Genomic DNA, 19,612 nt, shown 5'->3' with positions numbered 1-19,612 from the left:
TAAAGACAAAATTGTACAATAAATTACCAAGATGGCTTTCACCTATGGAAGCTCTTGTATATCCAAATGCATTGAACTTTGAAGCGATCATAAGATATGATGACATTTTGGATAATGATGGAGGATTGAAATTGAATCAAGAAACACAGGAACAAGGATCTAATATTTCTTGGTGGCATAAGGTGCAGATGCAATCGAGATATGCTAAAAACTATAAAATGTGGGCCTCTTATAAAGATTTAACAGCATTTGATCAGGTGATGCTTAAATCAGATGAGAAAATGATTAAAAGATTATATAATTTCTTACTTGATAGGAGAATGGAAGATCAACAGTTTAAGGAAAATATGATAACGTGAGCACAAAATATTGAATTTGAAAAATGACAAAAACTGTGAGAGAGAAATATTAAGGTAAAATTAGCAACTTTGTATAAAGAAAACCTGTATAAAATATTTTATAGCTGGTATCTGTCACCAAATAGATTAGCTAAGATGTTTCCAAATATGTCAAATGGATGTTGAAAATGTAAACATAAATTGGGTACTTTCTATCATATGTGGTGGACTTGCGATAATGCGAAAAAGTATTGGATTAAAATACATAAATGGCTTGAGGAAATGTTACAAAAACCCTTAGCTTTTAAACCTGAAGTTTTCTCATTAGGCATTATACCTGTTGATATTAGTAAACAAGAAATGTACTCGATTTTACATGTAATTACTGCGGCAAGGATTACATTTGCTCGACACTGGAAAAGTGAAGAACCACCCACCGATGAACTGATCCTAAAAAAGATCTTGGACTGTGCAGAAATGGATAGACTGACTTTGTCATTGAAGGAGAAAGAAGATACTGATTTCTATCAAACTTGGGACTCTTTTTATTATTGGCTAGAGAAACGGGACTTCGTAGAGATTTAAATATGTTTTTAAGTTATCATAAATAGAAAAAAATGTGGGGGCTGACCCAGCAGGTCCGATGTTTCTGATGATAGATGTTGTTGTTTGTTTTCTTTTGTTTTATGGTTATTTTGAATAAAACATATAAAAAAACAACATCAAAGAGTTGCTGAGGCAGCATCTAGAGGGAAGAGCTGGTTCTTATATAGCTCTTCCCCCAGGGTTCCCAGGTGGAGCTGATAACAGCCCAGGTGGTCACAGTTAGCCGTGGACCCAGTCCTGCAAAGACCGAGCCTGCTATTCTGGTTTCTGACCAGCAGATGGAGCCCTGACACTGCCTCAGAACCTCACAGTGGGCAGCCGGCGGATCAATCCTGGTGAGGCTTCCAGGGATAAATGCCCATTGAGAGTCGGAGTGGGAGGGTGGGTTGGTTTGTGATGCTCATGAACCAATTGCACCGAACGTTCAGAAGGTGCTGGAGAGTGAATAGGCATCTCCCAAATCTCTCCCTCTGATATCGAGGCCCACACTTTCACTTCTGGAGCTTGAGACTTTACTGGGCTGAATCAAGATCTCAGTGATGGCCATGGAGAAGGGCTCAGTATGTGACATGGAGATGGTCACGGTGTTGTCCAGATTGACAGCAGATGAACCAGAGGCTCACTTGGTACTGAGGTGCTCAATGCCATCACATGAGGAAATGGCAGGTCTTTCTGTCCCAGAGAGTGTTCCTTGTGCTTCCTCTCTGGCTTATCTTTCTTGGGATGCTTAGCCTCAACGGTCCCTTCGGTCTCAAGCTGCTTCCTTTTCTCCTTACATCTTTTAGGAGACTGAAACCATCCCAAGCACACTTTCTCAGGTCTAGTGCTCTCCCCTTGTTCAGTACAGGGAGGAGCGCCTCCCTTGGAGGCAGAAAGGCCAGCAGGTGGAGCCACAGTAGCCTCTCTCATCGCCAACAAAGCTCTATCGCAGAGGATTTTCTTGAGGTGATTCTCCCAGTTTTTGCAAGCCTGCCAGGTGAAGGCCTGGCAATGGACACATTTGTCCATGCGATGGGCTTCACCGAGACAAATCAAGCAGAGCAAATGAGTATCAATGGGCAACGTCTTCACTCTGCACTGAGTACATCTTCAGAATGCTGCACCATCAAGGCAAAGTAAAAAGGAAATGAGGGGAAGAGAGACAATAGAAGGGTTTTTTTTTTTTGCTTTTTTGGCAGTGGGGAGGGTTGTTCGTGAGGGAAGGGGAAATGGAAAGGGAGTGAGAGGATAAGATTTGTGGTGAAGGTCAGGGATTGAGGAAGTAAAGTATTTGGGATAAAGTTGTAAGATAAGTTTTACAGACAAGTGAGGTAAAGTAGATTTTTGTGAGGGAATGAAGCAAAAGAGAGAACCCAAGGCACAGCGAAAGGCTGTCAAAAGCAGACTGATTGGAGGGCAGGGACTCCCTCCAATTTATATCGGGGGAGGGGGAGCAGAGTTCCCGCCAAAAATCGTTATAGCTGAATCTTCCCAAAAATAGGCACCACACAGGTGCAGCACCCATATGTGTGATGCACAGAGATCATGACGAAGAACTAAGCATGATACAAAAGCTGGATTTGCCATGAAGACCATGTCAACCATCATGTGGCTATGAGATGGTAAACAAAAGTGTTAAATAAAAGACCTGGCACTTGTTCTGTGTTTCCACTATTCAACTGGACTATAAAAGCAGCTTCAAATGCATTGCTGAGCTTTACTTCAAATAGCCTGGAATAGTATGTCCCTGCACTCTTACTATAGACACTGATTTATGTACTATGGTTTTGCTACAACTACTGTTACAACAGCTCTGACCACCTACTTCACTTCCACTGGCTTTTTTTAAAAGTTCTGTCAGGATTCCACTGTCAACCCAGATTCAGGCTAGAGATCAGGAAAAGCTTCCTCACTGTCAGAGCAATACAACAGTGGAACCAGCTGCCTAAAGAGCTCTCCTACACTAGATACATTCAAAAAGAAACTGGATGGCCATCTGAGTGGAATGGTGTAACATGGTGTCCTGCAACAGCAGCGGGTTGGACTCAATGGCATTCATGGCCCCTCCCAACTCTTCTATGATTCTATGAGGATCAGAGCCTGTTTGGTCCTGCAAGTGTCTGTATAGCCAAGAGCTCCTCTGTGGGCAAACAGCTGGGAAGCAATCGTGCACTACAACTGAAGGTCCTAGAGGCCAGCATAAAAGGCTTTCTAGCACTGCTGTTCTTTGCCACAGCAATGCAAGCCGTCCCCAGGACTCTTCGTGCTTTGGCTACAAGAATCTGTGTGCCTCCCTTATTCCTGCCTCCCTCTAAGTAGACCCAGCCTTGCTCCAGCCTGCATCCTTCCTGCTGTTCCTGTCTTCCTCCAAGGAGACACAGCATTGTTCTAACTGCCCCTACTTTCTCTCTCTCTCATTCTCTCTCTCTCTCCTGCCCATGGCTGAGCCCTCACAACATCTGGTAAAGGGAGGAGATTATCAGTGGCTGGCTGTGTGCTACCTCCTTTAGCAGCGATGGCATGCCTGCATATACCAGTTGCTGGGGGGCTTGAGCAGCAGGCAGTCTTGCACCCATTCTGCTTGAGGTATCCTGTAGACAGCTGTTTTGCCACCATGTATACAGACTGCTAGAGCAGAAGGACCTTTAATCTGATCCAGCATGGCTTATCTTGTTCTTTTGGTAACATCCAATAATGTCTAACACGACAAACTACAGAATCCTTCATGCGTACGTTTGTGATAAACCCTATCAGAAATCTTTCCTCTAGCATCTGCAGATGTCTACTTATGCTTGGCCCAGTCCTGCAAAGCTAGCTATGCTGAGATGAAGTCCACAAATGCTTGCACATCCCCAATTGTGCAACTGGCAACTGCAACCCCAAAGTGACCTGCTGGATTCAGAAAAAAAGGCACTGCTAATAGTCACGTGTTGCACCATTCCTTGTAATCCCAGCAACCAACCTCCTTCCACATTGTCCTAGGCACAGAAGAAGGGTGCTGCTAAAACAGCATGTGCAGCTTGATTGCTGGGAAGTGTCCCAGAAGCACTAAGTACCCTTACCAGGAACTCCGACTCAAGACTGCTACAAAGTGGGCCAGTTTCCAAAGAGTTGAGCTTACAGAACCTGTCAGATTCCCACTCCCAAACAGATTCCTTGTGCAACCTTACCCTTGCTGCCTTATTTGCCCCCACCATGTTCTTCAAACAGTATCAAACACAGTTCCTTCTGTGCCTTCAATGCCTACTTTCTTTCAACCACCCATTGTCACTGCAATGGCAATTAAATATCAAGAACGCTGCTGCTATTTTTGGGTAGAGCCTACTTTGCTCTGTCCTTTTCAGCTTCCTTTGATGTAGGAAGACCAGAGCCTAACCTCACAAAAGAAAAGGCAGAAACAAAAAACCCTTCCTGCTCATGTGTTGAAAATGTTAGCAGGACAGTGGACAGACTTAGGCTTGTAAGCAACTTCAATCCTGAATCAATGACCCAGGCTATTAGCGGATCCAGTTGGACACCTCAGCATTTGTGGCTATTCTCATGTTGTCTGTCCTCTATTGGCCTCTAAATACTTCCAGTAAAACTCCTCTTCCATTCTGCCTACTATAAGGCACCTCAAAAATTTGTACCAAATACATCAGAAAGGTACGATGCACATTCCTTTTTTTTTTGGTCAGCCAAAGGTCAGTTTATGAAAATTGCCCAGACTAAAGTTACTCAGAAATGTGCATTTCTCTGGTGGATCAGGAAGGGCACAAAGAATGTGGTAATGATATCAGAGACAACTCCCTCCTGCCCAACTAAACCTTGCATAATCCACTATCAATTAGAAAGCAGTGATTGATCATGCAACAGCACATGCAGCGGAGCACCCTAAATTTCAAGAGAGAGGGATCTCAAGGTTTACGTTAGAACATAATTGGCAGTAATATTAAATTTTCCTTCGGTCAAGGAAAAATGCATCATGGCACTTACAAGTACCCTAAACTATCAAAAGCTGGTAGACATAAAAGAACAATTCAAAACTCTATGAAATGTTTTGAACTGGAGTCAACTTGCAGTCATGCCCCACCCCCCAAAAAAGGATGAAGTAAAGCACTTATACCACAGCCATTCCATTTTTAGAGTTCCAGGAAAACTACAACCGGCTCACATGATTCTATTCTGTTTCCCTTGACATAACAGTACCTCAGTTTTCCATCCTCAACCTCCTTCTTGCTATGTGCAGAGTTTCCATGTCTACTTCTCTCCATAATTTAATTAGTGCCACAATTTTGTTTCCACTATAGCAGGGGTCTCAAACTCGCGGCCCGCAGGCCAATTGCGGCCCGTGGGATGGTATTTTGTGGCCCCCACTTGATATCAAAGTTTAGTGATAGTGCGGCCTGCGCGTTTTTCTCACACGCACCTGCGTGAGTCGTTACCCTGGGCACAATGTTCCCTCTAAGCTGCGCGCCGGGGCACAGGGGAGGGGCCCTGCGGCCTTCAAAGCACCGGCGGCACCCGGGCCGGCCTCTGGGAGCGACGCGGGGTGAGCGGCCCACCACCACCACGGTGGTGGAATACTTGATGCGGCCCAGCCTCACCCAGACTACTTCCAGCGGCCCCCAGGTAAGTTGAGTTTGAGACCCCTGCACTACCGTGTATAAGCCATGGTTTTGTGAACAGTGGGTTTTGACAGGGTGGCATAAGTTTTAAGTATAAGCTACCCTGACTACCTGTGGCTTCAACCATGAGTAGTTTCACCCACAAGGGGTTGTTTTGTTGTCTGAAACCAGCTAATACAACCTATCATAGGTCAACCCCCATCTGTGAGTGTGCCACTTGAACGAGTAACCCCCCCCCAAAAAAAGTTGCACTTGCCAAGTGGCTACCACATAACCACTATTGCCAGCCACCCCAAAAGTGTCAAAGCAGAATTTGGGGATAGCTGGCAGAGGCTTCCCTCTCTCCAGCCCTGATGCAATCCCTTTCAGATCCATTGCAACTTTTTTGGCTGTTAAAAAAAATTCTCAGATTCACTAGTCACAAATCCACAATTCACCTTTTGACAACCATAAGCTGCCCCTCCAAACTGTCCAACTTTTAAAAAATGAGGGAGCCCCTAATTTTTGTAAATATTTGTAGAAATTGTTTTAATAAATGTTCTGGAGTCCTTGCTCAATTGCAGGTGTCAGCAGTTACTTGGAAGTAGCAATGGGGACTCTAGAATAGGGCACGTATCCTGTCCAGTACCCCCCCCTTTGCAGATAAAAAGATCCCCCACTTTGCAAGCATTTGGCTGCTGTCAAAATCCTATCAAATGTTTTCAAAGTCTGTAGTGATCCTTCCTTGTGAAAGTTTGGGCCTCATTCAACCCTTTGATTGCAGGATACTTGGAGTTTTGGGGGTGTTCATGTACCCCAAGTGCCCCTGAGAAATCTAGGGAACATGCAAAAGTCACTGGGATTCCTTCTAGGGCTGTAATTCTTTGACAGTTCAGCTAATTTGCCAAACTGGAAACCTCATTTTTTAAGGTGAGATATCTCAGGGATTAAAATGTTCTTTTGTGAAGGAAAGTACGAGAGTACTGGATCAGGAAAATCTTCATGGTGTGTTGCTTGCAAGGGGTTTAATACTTGTGCAGAGGAAATAGGGTCTCCTACTGCTGCTTTCTTGTCTAGGTGGAGGGGTTACTCACAGGAGCGCTGTTGCAACCAATGAGAACTTCATTCTGCTCATCAGAACAGGAAAACTATTGGGGACACCTCATTGGTACTCTATTTTGTCTTAAAGTTGTGAGGATGTGGTGTCTTTATGTGTGCTCGTTTAGCACTGCTAAATCTGGTGATGCATGTCCTTTTGGGATGCTTGTTGGGCGGATGTTCAGCTAGTGGTTTTGCAAGATTTCCTTCGGCCTTGAAGAACAGCAGGGAGCAGTCCCAGCCCGGAAGAGGAAGAAGCAGCTACGGTAGCTGGGTCGCGAGGAAGGGTAGCCGCACGCCCTCCCTGATTCGGCACTCACGACTGGCCGGAAACACAGCCACAGGCGGACAGGCGACTTTCTCTGCAGGTGGGCTTGCAGGTATCGCAGAAGGGCTCGGGCGGGCCCGCCTCGTTGCGTGGCATTCCTTTTCTCTCTGCCCACCCGTCCTCTCCAGCCCTTCGCAGAAAAGCTCTTCTTTTTGCGTTATTGTCTCCTTTTGGTCTTGCTTCTACTAGCTAGAGAGTTTGGGACGGGGGGATTCCAGTGAATAAGCGGGTTGATGATTTTCCCCACCGGGTGCAAGAGGCGAGGACCGATCAACAGTTTGGCTGCGTTTTCTGCGCACGCTGATTCATTACCTACGACAATGGGAGAGCGAGAGAGGGAGCACCCAATCTAGTGTTCCTTTTTTAAATGGAAGGGCATGTTCGTTGAGCGTTGCATTCTGGAAGTGCCGGAATGGGACTATATTTAAGTCGCCACTCCAATCTTCCGCCTTCCTCCTCCGTTTTGTAGAATCTTCCTGAATGTCAAAATCTGGAGATCTCGAAAAACTGCCCCCAATTTTTGCATACTGCCCCCAATTTTACTTGGTCTTAATAAAGGTACTACCTGACTCTGAATTTTGAAATTTTCTTATGGGCTAGCATAACTTTCTTTGCTTAATATATTTCATTTCAGTTTCTGTGCCATTTAGATCGAAAAGGACAATGTTGTATTAACCAGCGCTGTATTTGCATCTTAATATTCCCAGTATTGTTTGAATTGGCGTTAATTATATTGAATATATGCTTTTGCCACTCTGCTATTTTAAAATATATTTATTTTTATTACTATTCCTGTTATGCAAGTTTCTTGAGAATAGTAGCACAGTGTTATAGGGTATTATTTTAGCAAATAATTCCAAAGCTACATTAGAGACACTGGACAATATTTTGTTAATCTAGTGTCTGAATTGGAAGAAGCATTGTTGTTGTATAGCTTGCAAAATAGTAACGTATCCCTAAGAGGCATTTTAAAGAAAATAAAAATAGATTCTTAAAATCCTTAAAATCCTTATTTCTCAGGTTTGCTTCACAGCCCTCATGTGGCATCTTTCCTTTGCATGAAGATGGGATTAACATTTTAATTGTGCTGGAAACAGTTTAGTGTGTACATACCTGGATTTTCCACAATCCAGAAGGTGAAGAAAGATATAACAGTGTGAAAGTATAGCAAACTTGAAATGTTTAATTGCTGCAAAATAGGACTTACGTTTTTAATGCAGTACAGTTTCTTTATGAAATATGTCACAAGTAAATTTGCAGTTATACTGCACCTGTTAAGTCTAACATTAATATCAGAAGTGCTGAGGAAGTATATCAGTCTCCTTTAGATGTTCATTTTTCATTTATTTTCTTCCTCATCTAATTTCAATTTGCTGAGATTCAAAGTCTGTGTTTGAAGAATAATATAAGCCACTAATATCACCACATTCAGATCAGATATTTATTCAATATATATTGTGGCTTTAAAAAGAAGTAACGTTTTCTAGATGTGTTGCAAACTGAATAGCTTTGCAAGTGAGAGGTTGAGAGTAGCTTTTTAGTTGGGTGTTGCAGTACAGGTAGTCTCTAGGTAACAAACAAGTTCCATTTTTGAGAAAATGGAAATTCCTCTTTAGGTCAAATTTGTATGTAAGTCAGATCATAAATAGTTGGCCCTCCACATTCGTGGGGGTTAGGGGTGCAGGATTCCTGTGAAAGTGGAAAAACTGCGAATAGCTCTACCCCCATTCACTAGTACACCCACTTTGCAGCAAGGAAATGCTAGAGAGATTTCTCCCTTTGGATGGATGGGGCAAGAATCCATGTTTTGGAGGCCTCCTCCTCTCCCCTTTCACTTCCCTTCTCTCTATGGTGCTGACAATTTTCTGCAGTAATTTTCTTTAAAAATAGGCTTTATGACCATTCATGAGTACTGGTTGTTCAGTTGTTCGTAACTTGGGGACTACTTGTATTATTTGTTTATTTATTTAAAGCTTTTATATGCCGTCCTATAATATAAAAATCTCGGGGCAGCTTACAGTGTTTAAAAGATCAATTTAAAACAGCTCAATTTCCAATAAATGAATTAAAACAGAATAATGTATAAACCAATAAACAGTACATCACAAAACAAAACAAGAGCAACTGAACGTTAAAAGCTATTGATTTTAAAATGCCATTTAAATAAAAAGGTTTTAACATGGTGCCGAAAAGAGTATAACCTCGGCGCCAGGCATACCTCTCTGGGAAGTGCATTCCAGAGTCTGGGTGCCACTGCAGAAAAGGGCCTACTCCGAGCTGATGACCTTTTTACCTCTTTTACAGAGGGTTCCCAGAGCAGATAATTATTATATCTCCTGTCTTTTTTTTCCTCTTGTGAGAAACCCAAGGTGGCTTACATAGCTCCATTTCATCTTCACAACAAGCCTGTGAGGCAGGTTGGGCTGAAAGTCTGACTGGCCCTAAGTCATCCTATATGCTTCATGCCTGAATGAACCCAGGTCCCCAGTCCATCACATCACACTGACTTTGTTAGACTGTATTGTCAAAGTATGAAACAAAGGGGGAAATTGCCTTTTCAGAACTGTCTTATGAAACTTGATATGTTGTGTTTCTGAAATGGATTTCAAAAAACAAAAATGGGATGTTAAAATGTCTGTATTCTCAGTACAAAGGTAAATCCAACTTTTCTGGGTTTTCAGTACCTTCCAAAAATACAGCTTTTTCAACAAGCATTACCAACAAGGTAATCTTATCTTTCGTCTTGTACACCACTTAGAAATTTCTTTAAGCAATTTATCATATTTTTCCGTGTATAAGATGCTACTTTTTCTTTAAAACATTTAGCTAAAAATGGAGATGTGTTTTATACACAGGGGGAGTGCTGGGGGGGGGGGACTGGGGCAATTGGGCACGGGGTGGGGCAAAGGGGCACACCCGGGCAGGGGGGAGTCGAAGCACCACGCGGGGGGCAGCAAAGTGGCACGTGCAGGCAGGGGGGCAAAGCAGCGCACGCGCACAGCAGCAGCTTGCTCGCTGCAAATCGTTAGGAAAAGTGGGGAGCGTCCTATACATGGGGGCATGTTATACACGGAAAAATATGGTAAAATGTCTTTCAATAAATAGGTCTTGCAAAAAAAAATGCATCAGATGTAGGATACACATAACATTTCAGATCTAATATATTGTGATCACCTCTTCAGTTGTATGTAGAACAGAATGTACCTTATAATTAGTGATACAGGTTTGTAAATTTATGCGTGATTCCTGCAATCCTTCTGCTGCCAACTTGGTGGAAAGCATTAACAGAAATTAGTAGCATTACAGATTTACTCACATCACCATTCAGAATTATATGTTGTTGTTGCTGTTGTTAGTCGCGAAGTCGTGTCCGACCCATCGCGACCCCATGGACAACATTCCTCCTGGCCTTCCTGTCCTCCACCATCCCCTGGAGTCCACTTAAGCTCATGCCGCCTCATTCTCTGCCGTCCCCTTCTTCTTTTGCCGTCAATTGTTCCCAGCATTAGGCTCTTCTCAGTGACTCCTTTCTTCTCATTAGGTGGCCAAAGTATTTGAGTTTCATATTCAGTATCTGGCCTTCTAAAGAGTAGTCAGGGTTGATCTCATCTAGGACTGACTGGTTTAACCTCCTTGCAGTCCAAGGAACTTGCAGGAGCCTTCTCCAACACCACAATTCAAAGGCCTCAATTCTTCAGCGCTCAGCCTTCCTTATAGTCCAGCTTTCACAGCCGTACATTGCAACTGGGAAAACCATAGCCTTGACTGTACGCACTTTTCTTGGCAGAGTGATGTCTCTGCTTTTTAGTATGCTGTCTAGATTTGCCATAGCTTTCCTCCAAATGAGCAAGCATCTTTTAATTTCTTGGCTGCAGTCCCCGTCTGCAGTGATCTTGGAGATCAGGAAAATAAAATCTGTCACTACCTCCATTTCTTCCCCATCTATTTGCCAGGAAGTGAGAGGACCAGTTGCCATGATTTTAGTTTTCTTAATGTTGAGTTTCAAGCCAACTTTTGCGCTCTCCTCCTTCACCCGCATCAAGAGGCTCTTTAGTTCCTCTTCACTTTCTGCCATTAGAGTGGTGGTATCTGCATATCTGAGGCTGTTGATATTTCTCTCGGCAATCTTAATTCGAATTTGTGATTCATCTAACCCCATCTGTTGAGTTTTCCAAATTTGCTGGCATATTGAGTGTAGCACTTTTACTGCATCGTCTTTTAGGATTTTGAATAGCTCAGCTGGAATACTGTCTCCTCCACTAGCTTTGTTGTTGCTCAGACTTCCTAAGGCCCATTTGACTTCACATTCCAGGATGTCTGGCTCGACATCAGTTACCACCCCATTCTGGTTATCACGGATGTTAAGCTCTTTCTTGTATAGTTCCTCTGTGTAATCTTGCCACCTCTTCTTAATCTCTTCTGCCTCTGTTAGGTCACTGCCATTTTGGTCCTTTATCATGCCCATCTTTGCATGAAACGTTCCCTTCATATCTCCAATTTTCTTGAAGAGATCTGTGGCCCTCCCTATTCTATTGTTTTCTTCTATTTCTTTGCACTGTTCATTTAAGAAGGCATTCTTATCTCTTCAAGCTATTCTCTGGAATCCTGCATTAAGTTGGGTGCATCTTTCTCTTTCTCCCTTGCCTTTCGCTTCCCGTCTTTCCTCAGCTATTTGTAAAGCTTCCTCAGACAGCCATTTTGCTTTCTTGCATTTCTTTTTCTTTGGGATGGTTTTAGTTGCTGTCTCTTGTACAGTGTTGAGAACCTCCGTCCATAGTTCTTCAGGCACTCCGTCTATCAGATCTAATTCCTTAAATCTATTTTTTACCTCTACTGTATATTCCTCAGGAATATGATTTAGGCCATACCTAAGTGGCCTAGTGCTTTTCCCTACTTTCTTCAATTTAAGCCTAAATTTTGCAATGAGAAGCTCATGATATGAGCCACAGTCAGCTCCTGGTCTTGTTTTTACTGACTGTATAGAGCTTCTCCATCTTTGGCTGCAAAGCACATATTCAATCTGATTTCTGATTTGCTATGACCAGCATGTTCTCTTTACAAAATTCTACCAACCTGTGTCCTGCCTCATTTTGTACTTCAAGGCCAAACTTGCCAGTTATTCCGGTTATCTTTTGGCTTCCAACTTTAGCATTCCAATAGCCCCTGATGATAAGGACATCATTTTTTGGTGTTAATTCTAGAAGGTGTTCTAGGCCTTCATAGAACTGGTCAACTTCAGCCTCTTCAGCACCGGTGGTTGGGGCATAGACTTGGACTACTGTGATGTTGAATGGTTTGCCTTGGATTCAAACTGAGATTTTGGAGATTGTATCCCAGTACTGCTTTTCCTTCTCTTTTATTGACTATGAAGGCTACTCCATTTCTTCTGAGGGATTCTTTCCCGCAGTAGTATACCTGATGGTCATCTGAATTAAATTCACCCATTCCTGTCCATTTTAGTTCACTGATTCCTAAGATGTCGATGTTCAGTCTTGTCATCTCTTGTTTGACCACATCCAGCTCGCCTTGATTCATGGATCTTACATTCCAGGTTCCTATGGAGTATAGATCTTTACAGCATCAGACTTTCCTTTCACCACCAGATACATCCGCAACTGAGTGTCCTTTTGGCTTTGACCCAGTCTCTTCATTCTTTCTGGCGCTTCTAGTACTAACCCTCCACTCTTCCCCAGTAGCATATTGGACACCTTCTGACCTGAGGAGCTCATCTTCCGGCATCATATCTTTTTGCCTTTTGGTACTGTCCATGGGATTTTCATGGCAAGGATACTGGAGTTGGTTGCCATTTCCTTCTCCAGTGGATCACATTTTGTCAGAGCTCTCTGCTATGCCCTGTCCGTCATGGGTGGCCCTGCACGGCATAGCTCATTGCTTCATTGAGCTACACAAGCCCCTTCGCCACAACAAGGCAGTGATCTATGAAGGGAGAATGATATGTAGCACATGTATATTTTTAGATTCAGATTGTGCCAAGAGTGGTAAGTAGTAATTGTTTGCTTCCTTGGCAAGGTGCTTGAGCATGTAATGGCTTTAATAGATCCAGACTTTCTTAGATGAGAATTATCTGCTGAGACCATTTCAGTTGGTGTCCTAACCTAGTTAAGTCACAGTGGGATGATTTCTTTTGGGAGAGGGATAGGAGAAAAGTAACCCTGTTGATTTTTCTGGACATCTCAAAAACTTTTGATACCATCAACTTTGGTATCCTTTCTGAAACATCTGGGGAAATTAAGTGTGGACAAGATAGCTTTGTGGTTGTTCCACTGTTATTTAGTTGGATGTTTTCGAGGCTAAACTGAAATAGGATTGTTCCTAAAGATGCTTTAAGACTCTGTATTCATTTTGCTGCAGCATCTATCCCCAGAAGGGAGTTTTGTCAGTCCTGGTCCTTTGTCTGCCCCATGTAAATGGGGTAGGGTGCTAGACAGTATTGTGTTTGTTATGATTATTGGAAGATCAGTAAAGAGGCCTCCCATCTGCAACAGTGTTGAGAGTTTAAGTCACCCACCATGCATTCTTCAGATAGCAAGCAACTGTCTCTTAGATATGGCCATCCAAGAGGCAGGAGCAAAATCTTTACTCCCAAGTGGGAAGATGGTAATTGAGATGGAGAAGAAGTGTGTGTGGAGGTGGGAGGCGCTCAACCAACAAGCAGGCGTGCCTTTTGGCAGATGGAGGGGTGGTACTATGCAGCGGGCACTGGCCAACCGCTGGTGTGCTGTGCAGTCTCACGGGCCAGTGAGTCTTCAATTTGCCCCCCTCATCTCATAGCTTCAAAGGAGAGCCAAGTACATAGGATCTCTTTGTTCTTACAGCTTCTTCTCCCACCGTTTTGGCTCCTCCTTTCTGCCCCTTTGGGAGCATTTTCTTCCCACCCTCAGGAATGAGGGACAGAGGGTGAATGAGAGGAGATCTGAAGGGTCAGGGTGGTCAAGGGGAGAGGACATTCAAATTAGTGCTCCATGTAGACATATTATTATTCAAAACAACAACAACAAGGCTCGAAATATGGCATACATTTCTTAACAAGTAATCACCTTGTATCTGGGCAGTGCAGACACTAAGCCTCTGTACCTCATCCCTCCTTAGTGGTGTGGAAATGGGGAAGAAGAGAGCTGGTGAGGGGGTACTGTGAGGAAATGGAGGGACCCTTGGAGGGCTCTGCCGAGGATCGCGCACTGTCTCTGCACTGTCAAGCACGAGCTGAAGAACAGTGAGTCGGTCAGCCTATAAGGCAGATGGTTGCAAGGATGGAAGAGGGGGTGATGGGGGGCCGGCAGGTGAGGGGTGGGCCACAGACGTAGCACTTATAATCAAATATCTCATGGCAGGAAGGAATGGCAGTGACTGGATAGCACAGAAGGAGCAACTTTGGGGAAGGTCAAGTGCCGACAGACCCAGTTGTTGTGCCATGATGCTGGCAGAGGAGAGAGTGCAAACCCTACTGTAAACTGCACATGCGTGGGATCTAGATTGCCCTCTCCTTCTGAGATCTAATGCCTGATGATCTGAGGTGGAGCTGAGGCAGTGATGCTATGTAGCACTGGGGAGTGACTGCAAATACAGATGAATCTTCGCTCACTCTCCTGGCACTCACCTCTTGCTGTGTGGCCCGGTTCCTAACAGGCCACAGACAAGTACCAGTCCATGACCTGGGGTTTGGGGACCCGGGTTCTACACTGTTCCTCTGTGCTTGCACTGACACCAATGCATTTTCTGGTGACAGTTCAAAATGCTGGTTTTAACTAATAAAATTAGAAGCAGCTTGAAACGTCAGTATCTAATAGAAAGGCTCCTCTTGTATGTACTGGGCTGGCACAGGCAAGATGCAGGCCACTTTGCAGGAACAGTGTGGAGACTGAGGGAGGTGGGACCTTGGGTGGGAAGACCCTCCCTGTAGGTTTTTAGCCAGCTGCCTTTCTGCACTCTTGCTCCACCTGGCTGCTCCATCTGCCTGCTGTCACTGTGGGAACCTGTTTTTTAACTGGCCACCATTCTGTATCAGTCAGTCAGTCAGTTTATTGCATTGAGCCATAGGCCATTACAAGTTAACAAGGTAAAATATTGGATTAACAAATAAAACCTTAAATCAAATGTATCATGATACTAAAAGACAGACCAGGCATAATTTATGGTAAGCTGTCCCAAGACGTTTGTAGGGGAGGGGACAGAATAGCTTCTAATTGAGTAATTAATTAATAATTCAAGATGGTGTCCCCTTCAAAGCCTCCCTAGCTCTTACTTTTTTTTAGCTGCGAGAGCAAAAAGAGAAACTCGATAAGACACATATGCATCAGCATCTGATAACAAAAACACTTTAACAGGCATTAAAGGCAGGTAGTATACTAGTCAAAAAATTTTCTCTAGGTCCACAATGTAAAGAACAGTAAAGAATATAATGCAAGAAGCTCTCTACTTCAGGAGATCCACAGATACAGACACGCTGCTTCATTGGAATATGAGAATAGCGACTGGATAGTAAAGCTGTATAAGTGGTTTAGAAATGGCTGTAAAGGCCACCCTAAGGCTATAATTAGGGATGGAAACTAATCAGATCTTAGATGGTCATGTTTAATTCATTTAAACCAAGGAGCAGCCTTGGCATGCAGAACTGAAAATCAGTCCGTTAGGGCATCTGAATGATATATCCAATCCTTAAGATAGGAATTATCAGCTGTAGCCCCTAGGAGGTCGTTGGGAATGGAGTATCTGTCAGTGATGGAGTTAAGGAACCTGAGTCATTTAGGGTCATTTGATGATAACAATTTGAATGATTTATGCCCTAAAGAATTAATGTTAGAGGAGGTGTTCCTGTTCCAATGCTTTAATATGACAAGGTGTTCATGAACCCTAAGAGAAGGGATCCCTGGTTGTGGTCTTAACAGAGCAACCAGGGTACCTTTCTCTTTGCACCTTAATTGGTTGCCACTAGGGGAACGGGAAATTTTTTTCTTCTTTTTCGTTCTTTTTTTGTCCCCCACTTCCTCTTTTTTTTTTTTTTTAATACTGATGAGTTGGTGGTAGTTATATGTGCTGAGGGTTTATGTAAGTAGTTGTGGGTTGTTGGAGGTTGGAATGTTAATATAGCAGGACCATTGAGAATGTGGAAAAGTATTGTTTTTGCAATTATAGCGGTAGATAAGAGGGCTAGTAAGTTGGATAAGGTAAGTAGGTAAGTTGAAGTGAAGTGGTGCTCTTCACTATTTTCAAAATGTATTATTATCGTTATCGTCATCATTATTTTATATTTATTTGTCTCCCCCCTTTTTTCTCCCCTCCCCCCAGCATCTGGTTTTGCCTTAGCCTTGGGCTGTTTTATTGTCTTGCTTGATGTGTTCAGTGGATATGGGTGCCCCTATTGTCATAGTTACTGGTTGGGGGTGATATGGTGTTGGGGTACTGATTGGCCAATGAAGGAGAAGAGGGAGCAGATGTCTTACTGCTCCAGACGATTCTCAGTAACTATGCCAGTTACTGGTTACTGGTAACCATGCCAGTTACAACCATGCCAGAGGGGATTGCCCTCTCCTAATTATGCCCTCCTGGTTACTTGCTGGTGCGCCAAAATCACTTGGTGGGCCAGGGAGGGGGGTGGGCATTGTCCATAGGGATTTTCTCCTCCTCATGAAGTTCCTTGTCCATTCAAGTGTAGGTCTTGAGTGTTTATACCTTGTGTTGGGCAACTGAGACAGATTAGGGATTCTGCTGATGTACCACTCACCCTATTACCCAGCAAAGTCCTTGCCTAAACTGATGGAGATAGTCTTAGACCTAGTTTTGAAGACTCCCAGGATGATGGTCTTGGGGAACCTCAATATTCATGCTGAGGTGGCCTTGTCCAGAGTGGCTCAGGACTTCATGGCTGCCATGACAACTATGGGGCTGTCTCAGCATGTCACTAGCCCAACACGTATAAAAGTTCACACTCTGGATCTGGCTTTCTCAACTGGTTAGGAAGATGGAGATCTAGTAGTAGGGGGGATATCATCAACCCCATTGTCATGATCAGATCACTTCTTCCTGATGTTTGAACTTTTGCCCCTTTTCCCCTATTGGGGGTGGAGTGGGGTGGGAGACCCATTAAGTTGGTCTGTCCCCACAGTCTAATGGACCTAGAAGGCTTCCAGCAGGCTCTGCAGGGTGGTGGGCAGGGGGGTTCCTGCTGGCTTGGATGCCGTTTCTTTTGGCTTTTGCCTCTTGGCAGAGCAGCAGAGGCTGGAAGAGAATGCTGATGGTGGCCAGTGGACTGGCGAAGGCAAAGTAGGAGCTGGGTAGTTCCCTCCCTCATACAGCTTTCCCTGCAATCCAGCCACCATCCTTGTGGCCCTACACTGCACTGACTCTACCCTGGCTATATCCTTCCTGTAATGTGGAGCCCAGAACTGAATGTGGAGCCCAGTTGCGGGCACACCAGTCAAATAGAGTGGCACTAATGCCTCTCTCGATCTAGAAGCCATGCTTCTGGCTATGCAACCAAGGTGCCGTTCGCTTTCTTGACTGCCACGTCACACTGCTGAGTCATGTTTACCCTGCAGTCAACCAGAACCCCAAGATCCCTTTCACAAGTGCTGCTCTTCAGCCACTTGTCCCCTAATCTGTACTTCTGATACCCATTCCCATCCCCCAAATGCAAGACCTTGCACTTATCCACATTGAACACCATCCTGTTGTCCCCTGCCCACTTCCATAGTCTGTCCAGATCCTTCTGGATCTGGAGTACCTGCTCCTCAGTTGTGGCCACTGCCCCCGTTTAGTATTGTCTACAAATTTGATCAGCAGACTGTTCACCCCTTCTTCCATGCTGTTGATGAAAAGATTAAACAAGATCAGCTCCAGGACAGAGCCCTGGGGGACCCTGTTTGTCACTGGCCACCCCCCTGATGATTCCCCACTAATGGTTACCCGGTGCTTTCAGTCAGTCAACCATGCCCTAATCCATCGGACAGTGCATTGGTCTATCCCAAAACTCCTCAATTTCTCAACCGGGAGATTATGTGGCACTTTGCTAAGGGCCTTGCTGAAATCCAGGTAAGCCACATCTACCATGTCCCCTCCATCTAGCCATCTCAAAACCTTGGGTTGAATTCCACAGGTTTTGTCTGGCAGGACCTTTTTTTTGCAGAAGCCATGTTGTATACCTGCCAACATATCTAGGGTTACGAGACACAATACCATCAAATCCTCAGAGACTGGCTGTGACAAGTTTGTGTGACACTTTGAGGGTAAAGTTGCTCATATTTGTGTCGAATGGAACACCACAGTTATCCCAGTGCCATGGAGAGAGGCATACAGTGCACCATCTGGTCCAATTTTACTGGATGAGTTTCAGCTATTATGGCCCAAGGATGTGGACTAGGTGCTGAGCAATGTCCATGCCACAACTTTTTTCGTAGAATCATAGAATAGAAGAGTTGGAAGGGGCCATGAAGGCCATCGAGTTCAACCCCCTGCTGTTGCAGGACACTACATTACACCTTCTCACTCAGATGGCCGTCCTGGTTCTTTCTGAATGTTTGCAGTGTGGGAGTGTCCACCACCTCTCTAGGCAGCTGGTGGTTCTACTGTCGTATTGCTCTGCCAGTCAGGAAGCTTTTCCTGATGTCTAGCATGAATCTGGGTTGCTGCAACTTGATTTGATTATTCCGTATCCTACACTCTGGCATCAGCAAGAAGAGATCTTGACCTTCCTCTTTGTGACAGCCTTTGAGGTACTTATAAAGGGATATCATCTCCCCGCTCAGTTTTCTCTTCTCAAGGCTGAACATGCCCAGTTCCCTCAGTCGCTCCTCATAGGGCAGTGTTTCCAAACCCTGAATCATTGCTCGGCCCTTGTCCATCTTGGCTAATTGAGAGAGTGAAGGAGGGAACTTGTCCATGGATCCAGGAGGTGGCATATGCCTCCTTGAGAGAGGGAGTGGTGCCTGCCCCTTTGAACACAGCCATAGTTACACCACTCCCTAAGAAGCCACAGCTGGATCCAGAGGACATAAATAATTATCGATCTGTAGCCAATATTCCCTTCTTGGGCAAGGTGCTTGAGAGGACTGTGACTGGGCAACTCCAAGCACTCTTGGAGGAAACAGATTATCTAGATCCATTTCAATCATGCTTTAGGCCTCGGTTCAGGAACAGAAACTGCCTTGGTCACCTCGTGGGCAGCCTGTGCCAGTGAAACATAGGAGGAGCATGACCCTGTTGATTCTCCTGGATCTCTCAGCAGCTTTCCATACCATCAACCACAAGCCAGCCTTCTGGAAAGGCTGGCTCAGCTGGGAGTTGGGAGCACCACTTTGCAGTGGTGTCAGTCCTATCTGGCTGACCATCTGCAGTTGGTGGAGCTGGGGGACTTTCACACTGTGTCATGGCATCTGTGCCATGGAGTTCCACAGGGCTTTATTCTGTCCCCTGTGCTCTTTAACATCTACATGAAACCACTGGGTAGGGTCATCTGGAGGTATGGGCTGAAATGTTATCAGTACGCTGATGACACTCAGCTCTACCTCTCATTTTCATCTAACTGAGGTGATGTGATGACTTTCCCTGAAGCAGTGCCTTGGCTTGGTGATGAGGGCCAATAAACTGAAGCTCAATGCAGACAAGATGGAGATTGTGTTGCTGGGCAGCCCATTTGTGCAACTGGGAAATTTTCTACCAGT

General features: G+C 44.5%; 1 protein-coding gene across 1 annotated transcript in view; it reads left to right on the top strand.

Moving 5' to 3' along the window:
- Positions 1-6,918: 6,918 nt before the first annotated feature.
- Positions 6,919-19,612, top strand: part of MFSD10 (major facilitator superfamily domain containing 10) — a 111,609-nt gene continuing 98,915 nt past the window's right edge. The window contains exon 1 of the mRNA XM_044417695.1: positions 6,919-6,975. The gene's annotated coding sequence lies outside the window, so the exon portion shown is untranslated. The remainder of the gene's footprint in view (positions 6,976-19,612) is intronic.

Source organism: Varanus komodoensis, unplaced genomic scaffold (genome assembly GCF_004798865.1).
Source record: "Varanus komodoensis strain SLA01 unplaced genomic scaffold, ASM479886v1 scaffold9, whole genome shotgun sequence".
Classification (NCBI taxonomy): domain Eukaryota; kingdom Metazoa; phylum Chordata; class Lepidosauria; order Squamata; family Varanidae; genus Varanus; species Varanus komodoensis.
This window is presented reverse-complemented; position numbering and strand designations above follow the sequence as displayed.